The sequence below is a fragment of the Calidris pugnax genome, unplaced genomic scaffold (assembly GCF_001431845.1).
Source record: "Calidris pugnax isolate Ruff unplaced genomic scaffold, ASM143184v1 scaffold54, whole genome shotgun sequence".
Taxonomy (NCBI): Eukaryota; Metazoa; Chordata; class Aves; order Charadriiformes; family Scolopacidae; genus Calidris; species Calidris pugnax.
In genome coordinates, this window is record NW_015090864.1 from 1,256,611 (window position 1) to 1,279,786 (window position 23,176).

Genomic DNA, 23,176 nt, shown 5'->3' on the forward strand with positions numbered 1-23,176 from the left:
CCACACAGTTGTCTAGACAACCAACACCTGCTCTTAATTAATGACTAATATCCCAAACCGGAAACAGTGCTCCCTTGTAACACAGACATGACCTCTGATCATCTCCTTCTACCAGCAAATGTTCAAAACAGCTGAAGACAGCCAAGCCCAGTTAACGTTGCCCACCTGCTGCTGCAGCTACTGGAGCCCGGGCTGCTTCTCTGTGCTGAGTTCCTTAGGGGTTTGGGTTTGTTTTTTCTGCTGCGCTGTGTGCAGTGACCTGAATTGGCACAAATCCTGCACTCACACACTCACAAAATTGGAAAGAAAGAGAAAAAAAAAATATATATCCAGGGTGTTTGCTGTATGTTTGGTTTCCAGAGAAATGCATGCCTCCTGCACTCCAGTGGCGCAACTGATAGTAGCTTATCTCCTAATCCTCTTGGAAGGGTGGGAGCCCTTCATTCATAGTGGTCTACAACTAGAGACATCAGGGTCTCCCTCTAAGGAGCCAGTGAAATATTTATCTTAAAGTTGACCAGACTGCACCACCTGCCCAACAACCCAGATTAATTGAGGAGAGCAGCCAAGATCTGGGTGAATCTGGCTCTCAAACTGGGGGCAAAGCTCCTTCAGCAGGAAAAGTGAGCAAGAAATCTGGTCACCTCCAGTGAAACTTGTCTTTTGAGCTCTAATCATAGGGATATGTCAAAAGAAGTCCAACTCTCCCTAACCATTATACAGAGGACAGCAAACCATTGAGGTCCTGCCTCCAATGATGCTGATGTTGATGCTGATGACTGGGTGACGTTTCTTTCCTAAAGATAAAGAAAAAGATCTTATTTTGTGAAGATCAAATATACAGAGGGTATCTAATGATGACCTTGCTTCCTGAAAAAATGGGCTAAATGTAAGACCACAATGTGAGAAAGCCCCAGCTGACATTTTTTATCTAATGAACTACTTCTTCTCAGTCTAAAACCCATCCAAGACTGTTTAACTAGCTCTGAATATTAAGAAGTCACAGCTATGACTGAGAGAACCACCATTTACACAAATCTTTACTTTTTCTTACTAGAATCTCAGACTTTCACTAGCAGCAAATTAAAGACTTACAGAACTGTCTCAGGATGCTGGGACTTGGTCATTCTTTCTGCTCATTTGTCAACACTGACCATAGGAGCCCAGATGAACTTGCAAACTTCCAAGTAATTCTTGGATGCTGTTTACGATTTAGGGAATATTTCCATGCAGCCAAGCAGTTTTTGTAGAAGCCCAGATTAACTTGCAAACTTGCAAGTAATTCTTGGATGCTGTTTAGGATTTAGCATGGAAAGGGAATATTTCCATGCAGCCAAGCAGTTTTGAAGGATGAGAGTGTTTATCAGCATATGCAGAAGTTGCTTCTTCACAACTTGTCCCTACACCAGAGTGTAAGCATAAATGCAACAAGTGGGTCATAACAAACCATCTGTTGGATCCACCTAAGGCAGACTTTGGTGTCTACTGTGATATTTGACTTCCAGACAGCAATGACACCAGCACCACCAGATGCTGGCTTCCCAAGCTGTCCCCACACTGCTGTCATAAGCCTTTCATGGGGCAACAAGCACATGGTTCAACAATGATCCCAACTTCTCTCCTCTAAATTCTGCATCCATTTTTTGACATCAGTCACCTCAGTCTATTCAAAGAACACCATGCTATGTGTCTCCAGGACATAGAATTATCAAAATAAGTGACAGTTAGTTTTTTAGCTCATATAGACCCATGTAACTGTGGATTTCACACCAAGCAGAGATGTGACCTGTAATTCAATCTAGTGCCTGTGAGCAGCAGAACTCTGCTCCATAAGGGAAAAAATACATCGCTGAATGCAGGGAGGTGGGGTGGAGATCGAAATAAAAAAATTAAATCAGCTGAAAACTTGCAGTTTGCTCCCATTCCCAGGCAGTTTTCCTCCCAAGCTCATCACCCCTTTCCCAATGAGATGCAAACCTTGACGTGAAGACAGTGATTTCACACATGTGCACATGCATTTGCACATGTGCATGCGCACACTTACTTTCTCATTTCTAGTTGCATGCTGTGAACAAGGTTTAAGCTTATAAACCTGGTTAAGAGCTTGGAGAAACGACTTCATTTTCACTTTTGCTTTTTGTCCTGGGCTGGGAGGGGGAGAAGGAGGTGGGTTGGGAGGTGAATTGTGCAGGGCAGCAGAAGAGACATGAGATGGGAAAGTAAAAAGAGGAAAGCAGAGGAATTTGCAGGATTTATCCCGGTTCATCCACCTACTAATAAAGGGCAAACAAGGAGTGACAAGCAGATAACACTGAGCAGGCCTCCACCATTTCATAAACCATTGTCTATAATTTCAGGGAGTAGGGACTCCAGCTGACAGATTTTTGGAGCCAGCCATGGTGCTGTCATGGGGCTGGGGAGAGGAAGAAGAGGGGGGTGACCGGGAGGGAGTAGAATTTGTGGAGAGGAGAGTGAGGAAAGCAAAGCTGAGGTCAACGGCGAGGTGTCGGTGGCAGCTCATGTTCTGTGGTCTCCGGTCGCAGGCACAGCAAAAGCCCCTGCTCAGATTGGATGCACACAGAGAAGAAGCACTTCATAAACTCTGTGCTCAGCCGTGGCAGAGCTGGGAAAAGTCAACCAGCTCGTCTCCTCCGGGGTGGCTGCTTACGCTGCATTACCTGACATTTTCCCCGACCCAGCTTTACATGACTCAAGTGCCGGAGGTTGCATTAAGGAGGTGTGAACATCATGAGTCTGGATACCAGCCAAAGCTCATGAAGGTCAGGAGAGGATTATTTCCACCAACTTCAACTGGACTTTCAATCAGTTCCAGGTTCAGCCTGAGACTTTCCCTGCATGTACCCGAGAAAATGAGGTGATGTGGCATGTAATGAGTGGGACCACACAGCAGTGACTCTTGGGGTTCTTCTCTCATGGCAAGTTTGCTGAGGACACCTGGGAACTTTCCTGTTTGTGGTGGAAAAAACCTAGCAGGTTTTTTGCTATAGTCTCAGAAGAAAAAGTGGCCTAGACAATCTCACAGGTAGAGAGATGTTCAACAGGCAACAGGAGTTGTTCAACAGGAGACAACAGGCAAAATTAAGGTTGGAAAGGTAACATGGTGAGGTGAGTCCCGTGCTTTGGGGATATTTTCAACCACTAAGCACGGGCTGCTTAGACAGCCAGGCAGACAAACCTCGGCTGCTGCTCCTTCACTTACAAACAAAGGACCAGGGCAAGCTTCTAACACAACAAGGGGTGCTGGAGGGTAAAGGCATTGAAGTCAGTGAGGCAATCCAATGTTGTGATTGAGAAGGAGTTGCTCCATTAACTTGGTAGGTCTCCAGCTGGTTTAACTGCCTCTGCAGATCTCACCCAACATGCTGAAATGCATCTTCAGTTTTGCCATCAGCCCTCAAATAAATTACCATGGAGAGGTGTTTAGAGACCCCATAGTTAGCAATGTGTTTTGAGAAAAGCACTAAAGAATGATGAAGAGTTGGTGAAATTTTATGTTACAAATATTTTTACAGCTTTAGCCCTATTTTTAGTTAACAAATCATCTATGGACCAATTATAATTTCCTTCACACATATTAAGTACACACAAGAATTTGCCAAACACACTGGTGTTAACCCCAAACATTTAAAAAACATGAGTCAGCCCTCTGTCTGCCTTCCCTCCTCCCATCCCAGTCTTATTATCAACTTAAACTTCATCAGACTTTTACAAAAATAAATGTAGGCTCTTTTTATTTGCCTTCTTGTACTGGAAATAGTTCCATTTTGACTTTTTTAAGGTTTCTTCTGCACTTCTGAGGATTATTACTTTATTTTCTTTTTAAGAGAAACTTGAGATTTTCTCACATTCACTTGTCTTTCAAAGTGAAAGATACATAAAAACCACTCCAGGTAAAGACTGGGACAAAAGCACACACGATTTTTGAATTTCCACGTTCTAGTTGTGATCTAGCTGTTTTTTGTTTATTGTGTGGAATATGCAAACAAATGAATACTGTGATTACTGCTTCATCTTCCCAGCTGGGATGGCAGTCTGATTGAGGGCATTGAGGACACTTCAGAAGTGTGTGTTGGAGCAATTCAAAAACTTTCAGCTTTTGTAAATGAAGAATCATTCCCCATTCCTCCAAGCTGGCCATGGCAATTAAAAGCTGTTACTCACTTGCCTAAACACAGATGTCCGGTGTCATCTGAGATTCTCTAGGGTGTTCCAGCTGGTCTCCAGCCTGTGGAGGACCATGAGTCTTCTGCAAGATCTGTCTGGTATCCACCAGGCCGATGTGGATGTCTTAGACTTCCAAGAGCCTCAACTGGCCCTAGACATCTATATTTAGGGAACTGTGTGCCTTTTCTCCCATGGATCTCCATGAGATCCATTTACATGGGCTCTGAAGATGACTTAAACAAATTAGTACTTCATATTTCAGTGGACTTGTGGTCAAGTTACCACAACAGCCTGACAGTTTACTAAACCATTCACAATTCTTTGCCCAGGAAAATGTGGTTGGTGGAGTGGTGCTTTAGCAAAATAATCATCTTCAAATCCATGAAACTTCTGCAACAGAGTTGTCTCCCCCTCTCCCATGTATCAAAACAAAGGAGATCTCTCTCTCTTATTTGTGATAACACTGCAAAGCCCCTTTAAACAGATTTTGGAGCTTTTCTCTCCACTGCTGGTATAGCTTGTGCTAGAAAAGTAATTAAACCATCAGTTTCTCAGCAGAGGAACTACAGCTGTATATTGTCATGCCCTCTTTGTTGCAGAACTCAAGCTTTTCTTCTTCCCCAAATCCTGCCTAATACAGCCTCATTCTTTAAAATTTTTTTTTCTTTCTTTTTGCAGGTAGATTAGGGTACCTCCTGGACTGTTCAGTCTGTTGCCTGCTCAGAGTAATAGTTTGCCACAGATTTCCCATCCATTAACCATTTTGAAAGCAACACCCATCAGAAGGCTCCATCACATGGTAAGCTGGACCATCCCTTTTCAATGACAAAACTATATCCTGAATTTTGTTCTTTTGAGGTCTTTCGAGTAGATTATACACTCAGCTCACTGGTAAACTTGTCTGACAAGACTGCAGATGCATCAGTTAATCTTAACTAATTTAGTAGGCTTTTATGTTTCAAATAGTGTAAAATATAATTGAAAATAATGCAAGAAAGCGAACAGAATAGGAATGAAAATAATAGATGTCCTTGCTTAGATATGGTAGCAAGAAATGCTAGCTAAAACTCCTAAATAAAGTAAAAGATAAAAATTAAATTAAAGAAATAATTGGCAAGTAAGTACAGCTTTAAGGAAAATATTGAGTGAGCATTTCCCTGACAGACATCAGAAAGCCAGCTTGTTCAAAACAGCAAAGTGTCAAAATACAAAGTGTCAAAATACAAAGTATGTATTTTCTCTTATATCGAATAAGATATTTTAGCCATAGATATATATGCTTATCTAATACAAATTATATAAGTTAGTAGTAATACTACCCTGGCATTTTGTATCAGTGATGAGATACTGAGAGAAAGTCTCCTTTGCACTGCAGTGCTTCTAAAGCTGTGAATATCTGCTCACATTGAATGATCATCTACAGACTCCCCAAAGCTTTTTTGTACCTTGTTACTAAACTGAAGTTACAGAGGCTTTTTCATCCCTAAAACACCAATCATGTCGTAATATTGAGTGAGCATTTCCCTGGCAGACATCAGAAAGCCAGCTTTTTCATCCCTAAAACACCAATCATGTCTTATTTTTCTGAAAAGAAAACTTAAATTTTGAACACCAGTATTTACTTTTTTTAATTTACGTTCCACTTATATATAAGTATATACTTATATATATGAATATATATGAATTCTCACGAGTTTCCATTTTGCTGATGGTGTCAGCTCAAGAAATCCTTGTTCCCTTTGCTTTCAGCAGTTCCAGAGGACCACAGTTTGTAGATGCCTGTACCAGAGGAAAACTGACAATCTCACTAGGCACCAGTCAGAAAAGTGAATCTTATTTTTCTGTAAAGAAAACTTAAATTTTGAACACCAGTATTTACTTTTTTTTTTATTCACGTTCTACTTATAAGTATATACTTACATACTTTTAAATATCAAATATCCATAAATGAATTCCCATGTATTTCCATTTTGCTGATGGTGTCAGCTCAAGAAATCCTTGTTCCCTTTGCTTTCAGCAGTTCCAGAGGACCACAGTTTGTAGATGCCTGTACCAGAGGAAAAGTGACAATCTCACTAGGCACCAGTCAGAAAAGTGAAGCAAAATCCCACCAGGATCTAAGCCCTCTTTATCTGTGTGCACCCAAACCTTCTGACAAGCAGAAGCAGAGAACTGGATGACTTCTTCTGGATAACCAGGACCTGGAGAAGGCCCAAACACACTGCAGGAAAAGAAGGTCCTGAGAAGCAAAGGGGATCAGGATGGGTTTCACACCTCCAAATCAAGGGAGCTATTACTACCCGACTTTTCAAGGGATGTGTAGAGACATGACTTTCACTTTAAAGTCATAATTTAAATATACACTTAACTACCAGTGTAGATAGAGATATGCAGGGACTGCAGTTTGGCTTTGTAGGTAGCTGAAGCTTATGAAAGCATGTTTGGCACTCTTAGAACTTCAGGACTTTCTCTCTCATCTAATTGACCAGGGCCACAGAAATGCTCAGCACACGCAACATCATCTGTAAAAAGCTTCTTTTCTGAACCAGTGCTCACTACCGTGCACTGTGGCAGACACTGAAGTAAATCCCTCCTGGCCTGTGTAGTTTTGTGAGAATCCAGGAAAAAAAAAAAAAATATTAAAAAAAGTAAAATTCACCAGATCAGCTTTCTAAGCAGTGACTTTCCTTGCATTTTCCTAGAAACCCCGCTCTGCTTTTCCCATCTCCTGCCAAGCTGTATAGAATTGGATGAGCATAATTTTTCTTTCACTCCTTCTACACGAGCTAGTGCCAGTGCAAGGAAGTTTATTATTGTAACTTAACCCTCTTTTGCAAAGTGCATATAAAGCACCTGGCTTTACATTTTGAATGAAACCAGAACTGACCTTACTTTGCTGAAAATTTAGCTGCTCTTTATTTGACTTGCAGGGGTTTAAGTCAGCTGCGACGGATTGGGGTTAAGAGAGTCTCTGGTGAGAAAAACCTATAAGAGGAGAGAGCAGCTGGAGGTAAAATAGACGTATAAAATCCCTGAGAGACTCAGAGATAGTACTGTCTGGCAGTCTTCAAATTCTACCTATCCTGCTGCAAAGAAGGGCTGATTTTGGGGGTTGGTTTTTGTTTGTTTGTTTGTTTGTTTTGCTTTTTCCTTTTAAAGGGGATTATAGAAGCCTTTAACGAAATTGAACCCGGAGGCCAGGGAGTGAATGGGTGTCTGGAGGCTGCCTTCACTATAAAGAGAGAATTGAGTGACTAGCACAGACTTAAATAATTTGCAGACATCTGATATTAAAATGAGAGAAATCCCACCCCCACGTTTACTGACTGGGAACTGTGCCCTGCAGACGCTTTTAATGGCTAATGTGGCTCCATTGCACTCTAACCTTCCAGGAATGCTTTTTGCTGAGATATTTATTGATTTTCTGGATCTAAACAAAAGCAGGGGAAAGAAAAAAAAAATATTAACAATAATAAAAAAGCTAGATCAGATGGAAAACAGCTGATAACCCAGCTTAAGAGAAGTCCCTAGAGGAGCTGGCTACAAAGTCATCCTGAAGATGTGGCAGATTTGTAGATTTGATATAACCAGGTCAGGACATCAAGCTGAGTTAAGGAAGTTAGAAAAATCGCCAAGTAGAAGTCACTAATGGCACGCGTCACACTAAGCCTGGAGTATTTGTGTCCAGTTTTGGAGTCCTCAGCACAAGAAGGACATGGACCTGGTTAGATATAGCTCACTTTGCATCATCCCTCTTCCATTTCATTTCTAATCATCAGAATGATCTTCTGACAAAGTCTGACAAGGATTCATCTAAGACAGATTCTCATGAAATCCGTTAATTTGCCCTCTAAATATATGTATCTAGCTTTAGCTACTCCAAAAAAACCCCATAGAAATTACCAACTTAGACAAGATACCAACTTTTAGATTGCTAATATTTACTGAAATCTATCCTACTCTTTCCTTTATCCACCCTGAGCTTCCACTTCAAAAAGAGGCATTGCCATACTTCAGATGGTGTACTGAAAGGTTACAAGCCATAAAAAGTAATGCAGTGGCAATGGAGACCTTAAAAATACTTTTTATAGCAGCCAGGCTTAAACAAAGTTGTTTTCAGTGCTAACTCTTTGTTCTAGAACTTTCATTCTGCTTGCAGAGGCCTATCTTTCTATTTCATTTTTTGTAAATGGAGAATGGTACCCAATTCAGATTAATCCCTGAAACCAGAGAAACAAGGGCTGTTCTTCTTCACATGTTTGGGTCATTTTGAAATCAGTGGCTTTTTTAGTAGTTGAAAGGGTCTAAGGAATGCTGCCAGGCTGACATCATCATTTGTCACAGGGTTGAGGATGAAAAGCAAAATGCCATCCGGCTTGATTCATGAAAGATTGTCCTTCATGTCAGCTGCTCAAGAAGGTTCATTGGCCTTTCTCAACCATTGAGCTTGAGGTGAGAGCTCATCTCAGCCACCCTCTCACTAGCAGTAGGTTGTCCTCATCTCTGATCCTGCTTTGAGCAACAGCTTAAATGAGGTGACCTGCAGTCTCCTCTCACCTGAATTAGCCTATGATCCAGTATGGCTTTTAGGGGAAAGGTGGTCTTGGAAGTGGGGAGGAAAGGGAGACCGACCATCATCACTGGAGACTGAGGCTCAAAATGCAGTGATTTGGCAGGGAGCCTGATGAACCGAGCAAGCTCCCATCAGTAATCCAGCAAAACTCAGCTTGGCAAGACTAGCCCTGAGGGGACAAACCCCATCCCAGATGAGTCACTCCAGTCACTGCACTCAAGCCTTGCTGCTTCAACCATGCGATCCCATCTCTAACTTCATAACCTTCATCCTGCCTCAAAACTTTCCACTTGAGCCTGCACCACCATTCCTGACCTTTGGCTGCTGCGCTAAATTTTTCTCTTACTCTATCACTCCGTATTTGAGATGCAAACCTCAACCACAGCATGGTCCCCTGCTTAAAATTTATCAAGAGAACATATGGCAGAACTGGTTTTTATATTTGGCCACTGGCAATAACCTCAAAAGTTTACCACATGCTAAGACGAGACAGCATTCATTTTCTGAAGCTGTCTTTGCTGTCCTTATTTAGAGAGAGCTGTATTTCACCGTTGGCTTTTTGCTTTCTTGGTCAATACTCAAGTGCTCAGGTCACTTAGTACCGTCAGGCTCACGGGGCAAGCAGTCAAGACTGTGAAACTTTATTTACACGTTGTTAATAGGGGGTGTTTTATCTCTTAACACCACCAAAGGTGCTGAGAACAGTGCTGGCAAATTTTAATTATGCAATGACCCTTAAAAACACTAGTCAGTAGGGCAGGCTAGAGCTGTCTCTCATCAAAATTTAGAGAGAAAAGCATTCGTGCCTCTTGCTAAGAATAGCAGAATGCAGGAAAAAGCCAAGTTCAAATTTGTTAATATATTTTTCTATTTTAAAAAATCAAAATTGCAAGGCAGCCTCTATCCAGAAGCAAAACAAGCTGTCCATAGCAGCAGGTTGAAGGGAACTCACAGCAAAGATGGTCCCATGGTCTAATTTACTAAAATAAACAGCAAAATCTGGAAAAGCAGGGCAACAGCTTCTGAGAGAGGGGACGGGTCTGGTCTTCACGTGCTGATCCCTGGGAAGGAATTATTCTCTGTGTTCACTCTTATGGGTGAGCTGTGAGTTTGCTACACTTTTAAGGCTTCAAAATGCAGGAGGAATAGATTGACAGACAGACATAAATTGAGAGAGAGACAGACAGACAGGCACTTGGTTCACAGAAAGGATCGTAGCACTACAATCTTCTGCCAGAAATCCAGGAGGGCAGCATGTTCCAAGTACTTCTGCACAAAGCCTTACAAAATAAGTAGAAATTACCACAAATATGCCTGAATTTTAAATTCTAGAGGAGTTGGCACTGCCTGGTAGTCTGCTGCTTGGGAAGGGAGCAGTCAAATCTATTTGATTGCAGTGAGGCACCCCTGCGTTCCCTGCTCACCTCAGGGACTGTTGAACTCCATCTAACCAACCTCTGACCAGCAAGTGCTCACTCTCGCTGAATTGAGAAATTTGGAGCACCAGTTCAAGAAAATCACAGCCCATGAAGACAGAAAGTGACAAAAAGCAGCCAATACTTTATTCACCAGAGTGTCTTCCTATGCCTAATCTCTTCTCTTGTCTTTAGATACAAAGAGTTTGGGAAAAAATGGATTACTTTTCTTGTGCATTTGATTCTGAGGCTGACAACAAGAACAAGGAGGGCAATTCCATGCAGCACTGAGGATTGCTGGGTTTCTTTTTTATAAGGATGCTTGCACATGGAGAATGAAAGGTCATACTACAGCCTCTAGCTGCAGCACATAAGATAGACAGAAGCACCATAAACTCAGGAGACAGATTTCCTGCTCCTTTCGTTGTCAATCCTTCATCAGAATCTGGATTTAGAGTTGATTCCCAAAAGGAGCATCAAATCCCTTGATTTGGTGTCTATTCATAGACACTACCTGTAGTTGAACATAAGGTCTTTCTCCAAATATTTCAACTCTGTAAGAATCACCAAAGCATTTTCTGACTAGGAAATGGGAGGACCCACCGATGTTTCCTGTTTCCACACTATAAAGTCAACAGTTGGTATCTTCAGTGGGTCAGCCTAATCCAGAGAAACAGTGTTTCTACATGGGCCACCCCAGAGAGATGAGATGGCAGCAGTGATCAGGCTGAACTTAGGTTTCTGTTTCAACCAACGTTTGAAAGACATGAAGGAACTGTGGGTCTTTAATGATCTCCTTGAACATTTAACATCATCCTGTAGTCATGTATTTCCATGAGGTCTAAGAATGAAATTACAGTCTTCACCATAGGGGAACATGTGCCTGTTACTCAATTTGGGAAGTGGGCATTTCAGTCATGACTAATATTTTTTATTCTCTTGGCTTCCTGTCTCCTAACCTCAAGAGCATCAACCTTTTTACTCACCACTTGCCTGTGGAAAGAGCTGAAAACCCATTTGGACTAGATAACATATTTTGGATTGTTTGATATTACAGCGCTGTGTTTCCAATTAGGTTTCCTTGCTTTTATCTTCTTTGTGTAATCTGTTCAGTCCCTCCCACTAATTAGAACCTTATTTGCCTTTTTTCCCCTTTTAACAGTGTTTATCCTTCACATTGTTCCTCGCATCTCTGCTTAGCAAGATTGACTTCTGTTATCTTTGTTTTTTAAATATATGTTTAGATTTTAATGGCACAGATGCTTGTTAAAGCGATCCAACTATTCATTACAGACCTCATGATTTTCCGTAGTAAATTTTCTAGACAATCAAGTCAGATCAACATTATTTTTTGTCTCATTCTACATTCTTTCAGAGAGTTATGTTTTATGAAAAGCCTAATACTTCAGATTATTACCTTTCATACATAACATTCCCTCAGAATCAGTTGATATCTGATGATATTCCGATGGCTAGACTTCCAGATGTTTTATTTTATTTATCATACTTGGCTTGTTTTCTAGGACCAAGTCCAAAACAGCCTCTAATCTCAGGGGTTGCTCAACAAATTCTGTGAGGGGCTGTGAAAAGTTATTAAGGGGAAAAAAGTCTTTGCACAAGAAATAATTCTGCAAATCCTGGTGTTGTCCTTATGTACTTAAAATATATGTTGATCAATAACAAACTTGTAAGAAGACTAATAAGGAATTTTAACATGTATTTTTGGGATTGTATGGAAATTCTCAGAATAAACTGATCTCTTGCTAGCGCAAATCAGGAAAAAACTTTCCAAGGGCAGCTTTCCAGAATTGTCTATGAGGAGCTTTTTGTGTTTTTTTCTGTGGCAGATGGCACTTGCCACTGCTCAAGATTCAGAACAGGTTCTGGATCTGGAGCCTGAGCCAGGATAGCAGTCTCTGTGTCCTGAAAACAAATAGAACAAAGATGAGAGGAACCAAATGTGTAGCATGCTGCGATGCTCTCCTACCTACATGGAGCTTCACAAGGCTTAGAATTGAAGAGTACCTTTCTGGAAGGGCAGACCATAGCCATCTGAGATAAGAGGCATGCCTAGAGGTAAACAAAAAGGTAAGTGAAGACCAAGAGTCCCAAAATTAGAAGAAATGAGCCAGTAAGTTTGCAATGAACAGTTTAAATTTAGTGAGGAAGGACATTAATAGATTTAACTTAGTGATAGGCAGGAGTATTTCCATAATAAAATGGTCTCTGAGAAGCAGCCATTTTCAGTCCACCCTGTTTTCCCTGTGGTTCTAGCCTGGTTTTGGTATCAGAGACAGATAAGAGTACCCAGAAGCTGAGATGTAAGCATTTGCAGCTAGGTGGAGGACTATCACATCGGTAAAATCAACCATCTTCCACCAGAAAAATCAGACACACCTACTAACAGCTGACACCATCCAAAGAGCTTAGTGGTGTGGTTGTCTTGAGCAAATCTAGATTGCTTGGAAGTGCTTTTGAGGCACCATCCCATTCCCAGAAGCTAATGCTACCTTCACCATGGACTATACATTTCCCGAGATAGTCCTTCTCCTGCCCATGACAGTGCCAGAAGAGGGTATCTGCAGCCAGTTCAAGGCCAGGAGGAAAGTCTGTGGTGGTGGTACCTTACCAATTGTCCAGACCCAGATAGGAGGGAAAAAAAATAACAGGAAAAAGGGTAATGGTTTTAAACTGCAAGAGAGTAGATTCAGACTAGATATAAGAAATATTTTTACACTGAGGGTGGTCAAACACTGTCCCAGGTTGCCCAGAGAGGTGGGAGATGCCCCATCCCTCAAAACATTCAAAGTCAGGTTGGATGGGGAAAACCTAGGTTGGATGAAAAACCTAATATAGTTGAAGATGTCACTGCTCATAGACTGGATGACCTTTAAAGGTCTCTTCCAACCCAAACTATTCTATGAATCTATGAAAAGGGAGTCTCATAGCTCCCAGTGCCATCTCTCACTAGTGCTGTCACTGTGACATGAAAGTTCCTCTGTACAGGTCCCACAGTCTGGTTGAGATCAGAGCAAAGAACAAGCAAAAGAATTTTCCCATTCTAATTTCAGCCAAGCATTGTGTTAAACTTCAGGTTTCATGAGATCTCTAGGTTAGGGACGTGAATAGGAAGATCTGCAGCAACATGCATTTATCAATCCATTTTACACAAAGTTGTATCAGAAGAAGCAGATGAGGTTTCATGTTTCCAGTTCTTAATACAATCTTTTGCTAGACTCATTTAAGCCATTATTTTTCTGAGTTGTCTTCCCTTCTACTCGGTTACCTCCAGTAACTAATACTTCAGTGGAAAGCCCAAGTTCAGTGTCAAAATTAAGTTTCTGGTCACCTGCAACTATATACCTGCATGCCCCATTCCTGATTCCTAAAGGTCTTCAGCCAAAGTCCTAAAGCATGGAGATAAGCTGAACCAACCACATAACAAAGCACACAGTCTGATCTTGTCAAGCTGTTCTGAAATTCCTCTTATCAGGTTTTGTTCCCTGGATTTCTCACAGCCGGGCTCTCCAATACCACCACTGGTCTTGGGAAAGGCAGTAACGAGACAAAGGAGACAAAACCAAACAGAATTTTTTTTTTTTTTGAGTTTTCAAGGATGTTTTGAAACATTTTTTTTATTCTTAAGGCTTCCCCCCAATTTCATGTAAATTTCTTCCTTTTCTTTCAAACCAAGTTCAAAACTGACATAGTGAAACTCAGAATATGAAAAGAAACAAAAAAAAAAAATAGGAAATTTGAGGATTTTCCCACCCCACCCCACTTTCAACAGTTTCCAAACCTTTTTACTACGATGGCCTGAGAGGGCTCTTTATTTTTACAGCTGCTGCATACCTAGTTCTCCTCGCTGGAAGACGCACACGCAGCTCCAGCGATTCTAATCTTTTCATTCCAGGAAAGGAACCAGCTGTAAATCCACTGAAGCAAGATCAGGATACTGCACCAGGACTGTTGTTCTGGCCTCCCGCTGGTTAAGACTTCCCTTGAACTGCTCTCACACTCAGTCCTGTCGTGGGTCCAGGAGCCTCTGTTTTAAGAATCCCTTCCCACCTCCCGGTTCTGACCTCAGTAAGCTTCTAAAGGCAGGGACATCATGATTTTCATGATCTGGTGATACACCCCTGCAAAGCAGCAGTTGAATCAGATTCAGAGGAGCAGGGGGTACTTGGTTTCTTCCATCCTGAAAGCACCTGAGAGAGGTGCTATGTTTGCGTCCACTCCCAACTTCCAGACAAATGGTAGGGATAAAATTACTCCATGTACACTCCCTGTCCCTGGGTGATGCCGTAAATGAATTTGTGTGGTGCTGTTGTAGCACTCGATAATGCAGCTCCTTCCCTCTTTTACTCTGAGCGGGGCAGTCACTAGACCTGCTGAAATCATATCAGCTTTCAGCTATATGGCTGAAATTTTGGCACCGTTTTTTTAAAAAAAAAAAATCAAATCAATGTTTGCAAAGAGTGATAACTTCCCTACACCCGCAGAAAACTGCTCAGGGAGTCACCTCATGGTGGTGAGAACGTCACCTCCAGGATGGGTCTTTCCCAAATCTTTACGGTAACCTGGTGCCGAGTGTACACAAACACTCACAATGACTGCTTAGCAACACCTCCTGCCAACCCAGGCAGTGGCAGAGCAAAGAAAAATGTGTGCTGTGCTCTCCAGCTATTCCTGCAATGAAAATATATCACCAAGGAACAGTAAAACCTGTGTTGGGCTGATGGGGATGAGGTGGAGCAGGACCTCCCATCCCTGTTTCCACACCGCTAACACAAGTCTAACTTTCTCTTCTTGGACTTTGCAAGTCTCATTTGATGATTAGGGGACTAGAACATTTCTTTTTATGAGGAAAGGCTGAGGAGTCTTTTTTCAGTGGTGCCCAGTGACAGGAAAAGAGGTAACGGGCACAAACTTGAACGTGGAAAGTTCCATCTAAACATGAGGAGGAACTTTTTTACTTTGAGTGTGGCAGAGCCCTGGAAGAAGCTGCCCAGGGAGTGGTAGAGTCTCCATCTCTGGAGACATTCAAAACCCGCCATATCAACCCCACACCATATCTCACCATAAAAAACTGTTGTTTTGGTTTTCTGAGAAGCAGGGCAGAAGAATTTCCTCACTGGAAGACAGTCATGGGAGATGGATGTGTGTCTCAGTAAGATAGTCTGCATTAGCCACCAGCTCAGCTGACAGCAGGCTCCAGGTCTGTTCTTTCCTAGACTCTCCTGAATATATTAAACTGGCTTAAAATCCAGGGCCTGGTATATGAAACCCTACTGAGTGGGTGTTAATGACTCCCACTCAAAACTCAAAGACAAGGCACCATGCAGTTTCTTAACAAGCATTTAATAAGCATAGAAAACCTTGTAAATCATGTTTGGAAAAGAACCTCAAATATTTAGGACATGCAATAAATTTTAAATGATGACTACTGGGTAGCTCCTCCTCCAGACATCCTTCTTTCTATTGCTGTTAAATATATACCACTGGTGTTCCCTCATAGGTAATTTCTCCAGATTGAAAATGTGGCTGTAGGACACCCTCAGAGCTGGGAAAGAATGGCAGGATCTCAAATGGTCACCTATTGAAAGGTGGACAACTCTGGCAGAGCCTGTAATAGTGTTATTTTGTTATTAATGAAGACATTTAAATTTACTCCCATCCCCAGCAGCATTTCAACCTCCAGATTATTACCTGACTTGGTTTCCTTTAGATAATGTGACATAAACCTATAAAAAGGCAACCTGGACAACACAACAGATATTTTCTGGTCCTGCATCCACCATCCCTTGGTCTGTAATTTGTATTTCCTGCTCCTGCCTGTGCTGTATGTGTTTCAGTTGCCCAAATGTCAGCTGAAAGTGACACCAGCTGCTCTACAGGCTTCAGAGGCAGTTTCCAAGCACAGCTCATAAATACCATTTCTTACTATTTGGCTACATCTGAGCCTTTCTAACCATGATAGGCTGCCCTGCTCTCCACATCTACAAGAATAAAAGCTCCCACAAACTTCTGCCCCTCCCTATGTCTTTGATCCTTTTGTCTGGACTGAAGAAACCCAAGCTGATATATAAAGCATGTGTGATACATCAGCCTGGTAGAAAGCTCCTTCGCGTATTAGCCCTCTTCTGGAGGAGTGAGATTTTTGTGGTATGATGCACAGAACCAACCCTGCCAGCATTCCCTGGAAAGCAGGAATAAGGGGGGAAAAAATCTGAGATCATTATTTGAGATCTGATCGTATTATTATTATTATACATATATATCTTAATTATTAAACAAAACATACACCCAGCTAATTTCCCAATTGCCACTCTGGCAAAGGGCCCCTGGGAACTGAGTACTGGCGTCAGGGAATATTGATCTGTTTGGAAGGCGAGGACTGGGTTTGTCCGTGCTGGTGAGCAGGAACATCTGGAGGGGAAGGAGGGCGCGTTCCTGCCAGAGCAACATCTCACTGCCCCGTGCCTCCACCCCAGCCACAGCTGGCACAGCCTCCCTCCACCGGCACCCTTTCCACACGCTATTGCTCTCCCATCATATCCTCAGCCTCTCTGCCTGCCACTTGTCATTTAGACCGTGCCCACATGGCAGTGGCACAGAACAGCCCTGGCCTCCAGCCCTATGCAGCGTAAGGATATGGGGTGACGGGGGAGCCAGGAGCTGTATCATTTGCATCCCGGAGGGATGAGTAAGAGCATTTCCAAATACAGCAGCAAGTTGCTGTCGAGGGTTGCAGGACCATTCATACCAGAAGCGGATGATTTGTGTGTACTGTCATCCGACATTACTAATGCAGTTGGGTTCCCTCCCAAGTGGAATACCTCCCCCTTTGAGGCAAAGCCCGGCTGGTATTTAACCGCACAAAGGATCCCTATCAACTATCCCTTCTACTGAAGCTCTGACAAATCACTTTCCCCATGCAAGTCACAGCAGGCCTGTCAACCTCCCCCTCCCAACACCAGCATAGAAACCCTTCTCCCCCCAGTCAATCACTGGTGGGCAGAGCCAGACCATAAAAGCAACTCCCTGCGGGAGGTGCGGATGACTTCTCTCTGAAAGAATCTCCATCCCACCACCACGCCGCAGAAGACAGGGTCAGGTCTCCAACCCATGAATCAAGACCCTCCTGTACTTGCTACAAAGCCACAGGGCTGGTTGATGATCCAAAGAATTCCTTAATTAAAACTAGAAATCAAATTCTCAAAATAGATATGATTCTATTTTGGACAGAACCCTGGGAAAATCTAATCTCAGTTGTCTTGGGGGTAAACTTAGGGCAAACCCTGCTGATGACAAAAGGCTCACTCCTGGCTGGGCTGAGAACCAAAATCAGGCTTGAACATCTACATTCCACCTCTATAGTCACCCCATCCTTAGGGTGGAAGGTCAGAGGAAGAGCCAAGGAAGGAATCAGGAGCTGCTGGCCACCTGTTTGCATAACTTCCAGGAGGGTAGCTCCCCAGTCCATTCTCCCAGTACCAGTGTTTAATTCAGCCCGTGACTGTTACACTGGCACCAGATCAGCCTTCGGCTCCTAGGTGACCTGAGCATTTTGGACCATTCTTTTAAAAAGCAGAAGTTGGTCCTACTTGCTCCAGTTAACGATCAAAGTTGTGTCAAAACTGTCAAACTGTGTTGATTTGTAAGTGGGGATGGGAGAAGGGGAAAGAAAAAGTAGCAAGACATTGACGTAGGTATAAAAACAAACAAACAAAAAAAAAGACTACAAGACACTAAGCTTCTTTTTCCATTCTTTGTGTTGACTTTCAAGTCCATCCTTAGAGCCTTATGGAGCACACAACAAAGGAGCTCTTCTTGCCTGGGGATCCTAGGCTGCAGATGGCTCTTTACCTCCATGGCCTTTGACTTATCTGGAAAACTGCTCATTGACTTCACCGACCTTCACATAACACTTGAGCTACTGAGTGTTCCATGGTCATCAATGGATATAACACACAGGTTGAGCAGAGGACTGACAGACAAGCAGAAATTCAGTTTCTGCTGGTTCAGGGTTAGTGACCGCCATATCTCAGGAAGTGTTTTCAGACTCTGATGGTAAATTCTGCATTCTACTAATCTATCTGGCAGAGATTATTTTCTTTTTTAAAGCAGTGATTTTCCCCATGGCTTCTTTTTTTTTGTTTTATTTGGTTTGCTTTGGTTTTCCTAGAGGTTCAGAGATGGAGATGGCTTTATCCACAAACCCACACTTAATCAGGGTCAGAGCATCGTACCTCTTCCCACTTCCCAACCACTGCATATTCCTTTGCAAAGACCGTTAATTAACCCCGTGCACAGAGCGAGGTTTGGCTTCTCTGTTGAATAGCCTGACAATTAGTGCCAGCTGTTGAGGATGACACAGCCCCTGAGCATCCTGAGAAATGGGCTGGGACCACAAATTCATTTCATGTCAGTCACCACTACCACACGAGAGCCTTTGACCGCCGCAGCCAAAATAGACTATTCTCAAACACAGAGATTATTTTCTTTTTTAAAGCACTGATTTTCCCCGTGGCTTCTTTTTTTTTTGTTTTATTTGGTTTGCTTTGGTTTTCCTAGAGGTTCAGAGATGGAGATGGCTTTATCCACAAACCCACACTTAATCAGGGTCAGAGCATCGTACCTCTTCCCACTTCCCAACCACTGCATATTCCTTTGCAAAGACCGTTAATTAACCCCGTGCACAGAGCGAGGTTTGGCTTCTCTGTTGAATAGCCTGACAATTAGTGCCAGCTGTTGAGGATGACACAGCCCCTGAGCATCCTGAGAAATGGGCTGGGACCACAAATTCATTTCATGTCAGTCACCACTACCACACGAGAGCCTTTGACCGCCGCAGCCAAAATAGACTATTCTCAAGCTAGCCATCTCAAAGAAATGGGAGAGGGGTATTTTAAGTTACATTTTCCATAAGACAAGTGGATCCAACTTCTTAGGTGGTTGGGGTTGGATGTCAATATTGGGACCCTTTCTCAGAAGCTCTACAGATGGGATAACAGCAAATGCTGATCTTTACTTTCTGGCCAATTATAATCCAGACAAATGACAGGATGTATTTAGCTGCTGGACTCCAGGCATTACGTTCACAACCATTTCTCCAAGGCAAACGCAGCACGTTAGAGAGAATTGTCCTGGAGGCCAGATCCAACCCTCAAATCCCCAGTTGGGTCCACCACTCACTGACACTGTGTGTGTGATCAAGCCATTTTATCCAAGCCAATTTATCTGGAGCTGTACAAAAAACCCCAGAAATGATCCTTTCTATTTGTCTAGCGGAATGGAACAAAAAATATAACAAAGGGTAACAATGACAAATCCAAAAGAAAGGCTAAGACTAGACAGTATTGGCTCTTGAGAGTCCATTCTTAAATTCCATGTTTTATGGGAAGCATGGGAACAATTGGGAAGAAAGCAAAGGTTTCACCTCACTCTTTCCATTATCAACAATGACACCACTTGGTCTGCGGTAAGTTCCATGTAAAGTGATGAGAGAAGGCCATAAATTACTTCATTCCATTGCTTTGTGCTCTGATGTACTCAGCTGCATTGGGGAACCACGGTAATAGCAAAGATATATGGAATTTGGAGCAGATCTGGAGAATGTAGGAGAAGAGGTCCTTAATGGAATCTGTGTCTGATGATCCATTTCTGCTCACATTCCTGGACATTTCATTTTGACCCTTCTTTCCATCTCCACTTGGGATCCTTCCATATCCTTTCTCTTCAAATACAGACATTCCAATGCCTAAAATCACCCCAGACAAAGTGTATCCATCATCACCAGGACGTGCTGTTCAAAGTCATCCTTTCCTGAGATCTCTCAGTGCTGGTAACTCCCGAACACATTCAGTATACCCTCTCATCTTCTTTATGCTCCTATAAAACTTCTATATGCTGTGATTTTATGGGAATAAATTCCAGATTCACCAACGTCCCCTAAAAATGTATGAATCGTGTTCAGAAAAAAACACTGCAAAATCTGCTGCAAAGACAAAACATGGTGTCTTCTTCCTTTTACAGGCCTCACCTTGGTCCATCACAGCTGAAACTATTTGTACATGTCTTCAGTAGCTCTTGTCAAATGAGATAGTAAATTCCCAAGGAGAAAAACAGTTAATAACCCACATTGGGTCTTACTTCAAATCCAGGACCTAGATAGATAAGTATATGGGGGAAAACTCTGCTCCCTGTAAGTAAGTAGTAACCTTTTAGTTACTAGTATTCCAGTTAGTAACCCTGGCAGGATTTGACTAGCGCCCTTGCCAGGGAATCCAAGTAGACAGGCAATGGTACAAAAAACTAAGGTAAATAATTTATTTAGATATTAAATAATTTATTAAAATAATTTAGATTTTTTGCCTGCAGTTCAGGTCCTCCAGCAGCAGGACTGAATCATCCACAGTGGGGGAGGACGGAGGAGAGCTCCTTTACTGTTGCTGAGGTCTATAAGTCCTGTGGTTAATCAGAGGGTTTAAGATCTCCAAGCCATCAATGCAGAACTATAATCTCACATTACGAATAACACCAAACTCACAAATGTACACTGTACACAACGTTCATGGAAACAAGTAATTCTCCCAGACTAATAACCATTCCGTCATTCCTTCGGGTCTTGACATGCCATGGCCTCAGGCTCAGGTTATTTCATGTTCATTTGGCTTCTTTGTGGCCCTGTGTGAGGTCTTTCTGGAGTTTGAGCTGGAGGACAGCCAAGGTGTCAAAGGGACACCTTTCCTCTGAGCTGTTGAGTGGAATGTCCTAAGTTTATGAACACTGGAGTAATTCTAGGTATACGGCCCTCGTGAGCACCATCAATCGCGGATTTTCATTTCAAACTCTCCCAATTTTTTATGGCACTTCCCATGGCTGGGTAGGAGAAATGCTGTCACTCCCACCAGATCACTGCAGCTTACTGAAGTTGCTGAGCTGGGTGCTAAGTTATTTTTAATACCCAGAGCAGAGCCTCCAGCAGATTCCTGATGAGGATTGTAGAAATCTGAGAATGAAAAAAAAAAAACCCTCTCAAATATTCCAACTCAATCCAACTTTAGTGTTAAACTAACTGTCCTGGTGCCTGCTGGGACAGGACTCATGTAACTAAGTGTGGCTGTGGACTGTTTCTCATGGAGAAGTGTGTGTACATTTTCTGTAAAAACCCAGGGCAGCGATAGATGGGAGTCTGTGGAACACGGTGCTAACAACTCAGGCGCTTTTAAGTACACTGATTTATCTATCTACTGATTTTTTTGTCACTTACACAGCTCTAGAAGTCAGTGCTGTGGTTACTGATTATCTGAGGGAATATTCTCCATGTCAAAATACCAGAACCAAGAAAAGAAACAAGAAAAAAGCCTGAAATAACAGTTTGAAGTTTTTCCAAACACCTACAATTACTCATTCTCACACTGTACTGGGCATATTCAGATATATGTGGATCACTTAGACACATCTTTCTGAGAATAATATAGCAATTCAAATAACAAAACAGGCATGAGGCCAATCTAGTCCAGAGAAGGAATAAGAACTGTTCCTATTTTATGAAATTATGGATGAAATAACCAGACCAGACTGAAATAATATTACGATTTGGAGATATTATTATTTATTAGAGCATTTTCTCCTTAAAAAAAAATTCTGACCTGGCAGAATTAAAACTTCCCAGTAGACCATGTCAATCCTGCTCAAACTCAGTGGCAATTAACAACACAGGTAGGCAACGTGCAAATGGTTTCTCTTGTTTGCCACTCTGGGCTGTTTGGGAATTTGCTGGTGGAGCATCTCTTGGTTTCAAAGGGCTGCTTGATTATTTTTTTTTTTAACAGGAAAGTGTGATTTCATTGCAAAAAACCCTTTCTGGTAAAATTTCCCATCAGAGCCTGAAAAAGCTTCCCAAGAAGTTAGCTGTAGGTTGGTGCTTGGGAAAACAGATTGGATGAGAAAACCAGTGTCAGCAGTCAATTTCTGAGATTCATCACAAAGCAGAATTTTTATTCCATAGCCAGCTCTCCTTCCTACCTTCTGGCTTGTTCAGCTCTGCTTCCTGCAGGGTTCAACTGACCAGTTTCTTAGACAAAGAAATAGACAATTTCTTGATTTTACAGGCAGGACAAAAACACACTGAAAGCATCTACTTGACAGCTATGAGCTTTAAGGAAAAAGCTCAGCTTGGACCTGCATTTCCTACGATTAAGACCAGCATGCTAGTTCCAAATTCAACCTCCTTTTAATATGTGGCTCAGACAAGGGCATGAAGAGTGCTTCTTTCAAAAAGGTGCATGGAACTCTAGTCCTCAGTCTTTTTTAGAGGCGAGGATGAAAAAGCAGAGCAGGGCTAAGGAATCATCCATCCCACCCCTGAGTACCAGAAGCTGCATTAGCAGCAAGGAAGCAGGAGACCACGCATCCCTCCTAGGTGCTCTGGAGACCCTTAGCCATCCCAGAACTTCCAGGGAACAAGAAAATGAGCCTCACCAGCTTAGACTCACCTCCCCACACCACGACCTATCCTTGCTGGCCCAGAGCTCTCTAGAACCAACTCCCTGAGTTGCCCTGCAAGGTGGCTTCAACAGTGTGGCATCTCAGGCTTTCCCACCCTCCTCTTTTACAACACAAGCTCCTTCCTCCCCCTGCCTTCTGCTTAAGCCTGCCTTGAACTGTGGCCAATGATGGATGCAATGGGAGATGATTAGTTTCCCCCAACACAGAGGCAGCCAATACAGGGCCAAGGTGCAGAGAGGAATTTCCCCCAAGAGAGCTATTACTCCTCCAGCCTTCCCAGACATCCAGAGGCTCAGCAGCCTCCATCTCCCAAGGCTACAGCCCAAGGAGCCAGAGGCTTTGTCCAGCTACTCTGCTGCCTTGAGGGAAACAAGGAAGGTATTTTCTTTGCTTGTCCCTTAATTCAGTCGGCAAACATTCCCTACACAAAAAAACTGGGCTGGGAAGAATTGATCTATGCACCATCTTGCATTTGCCAAATGGATTA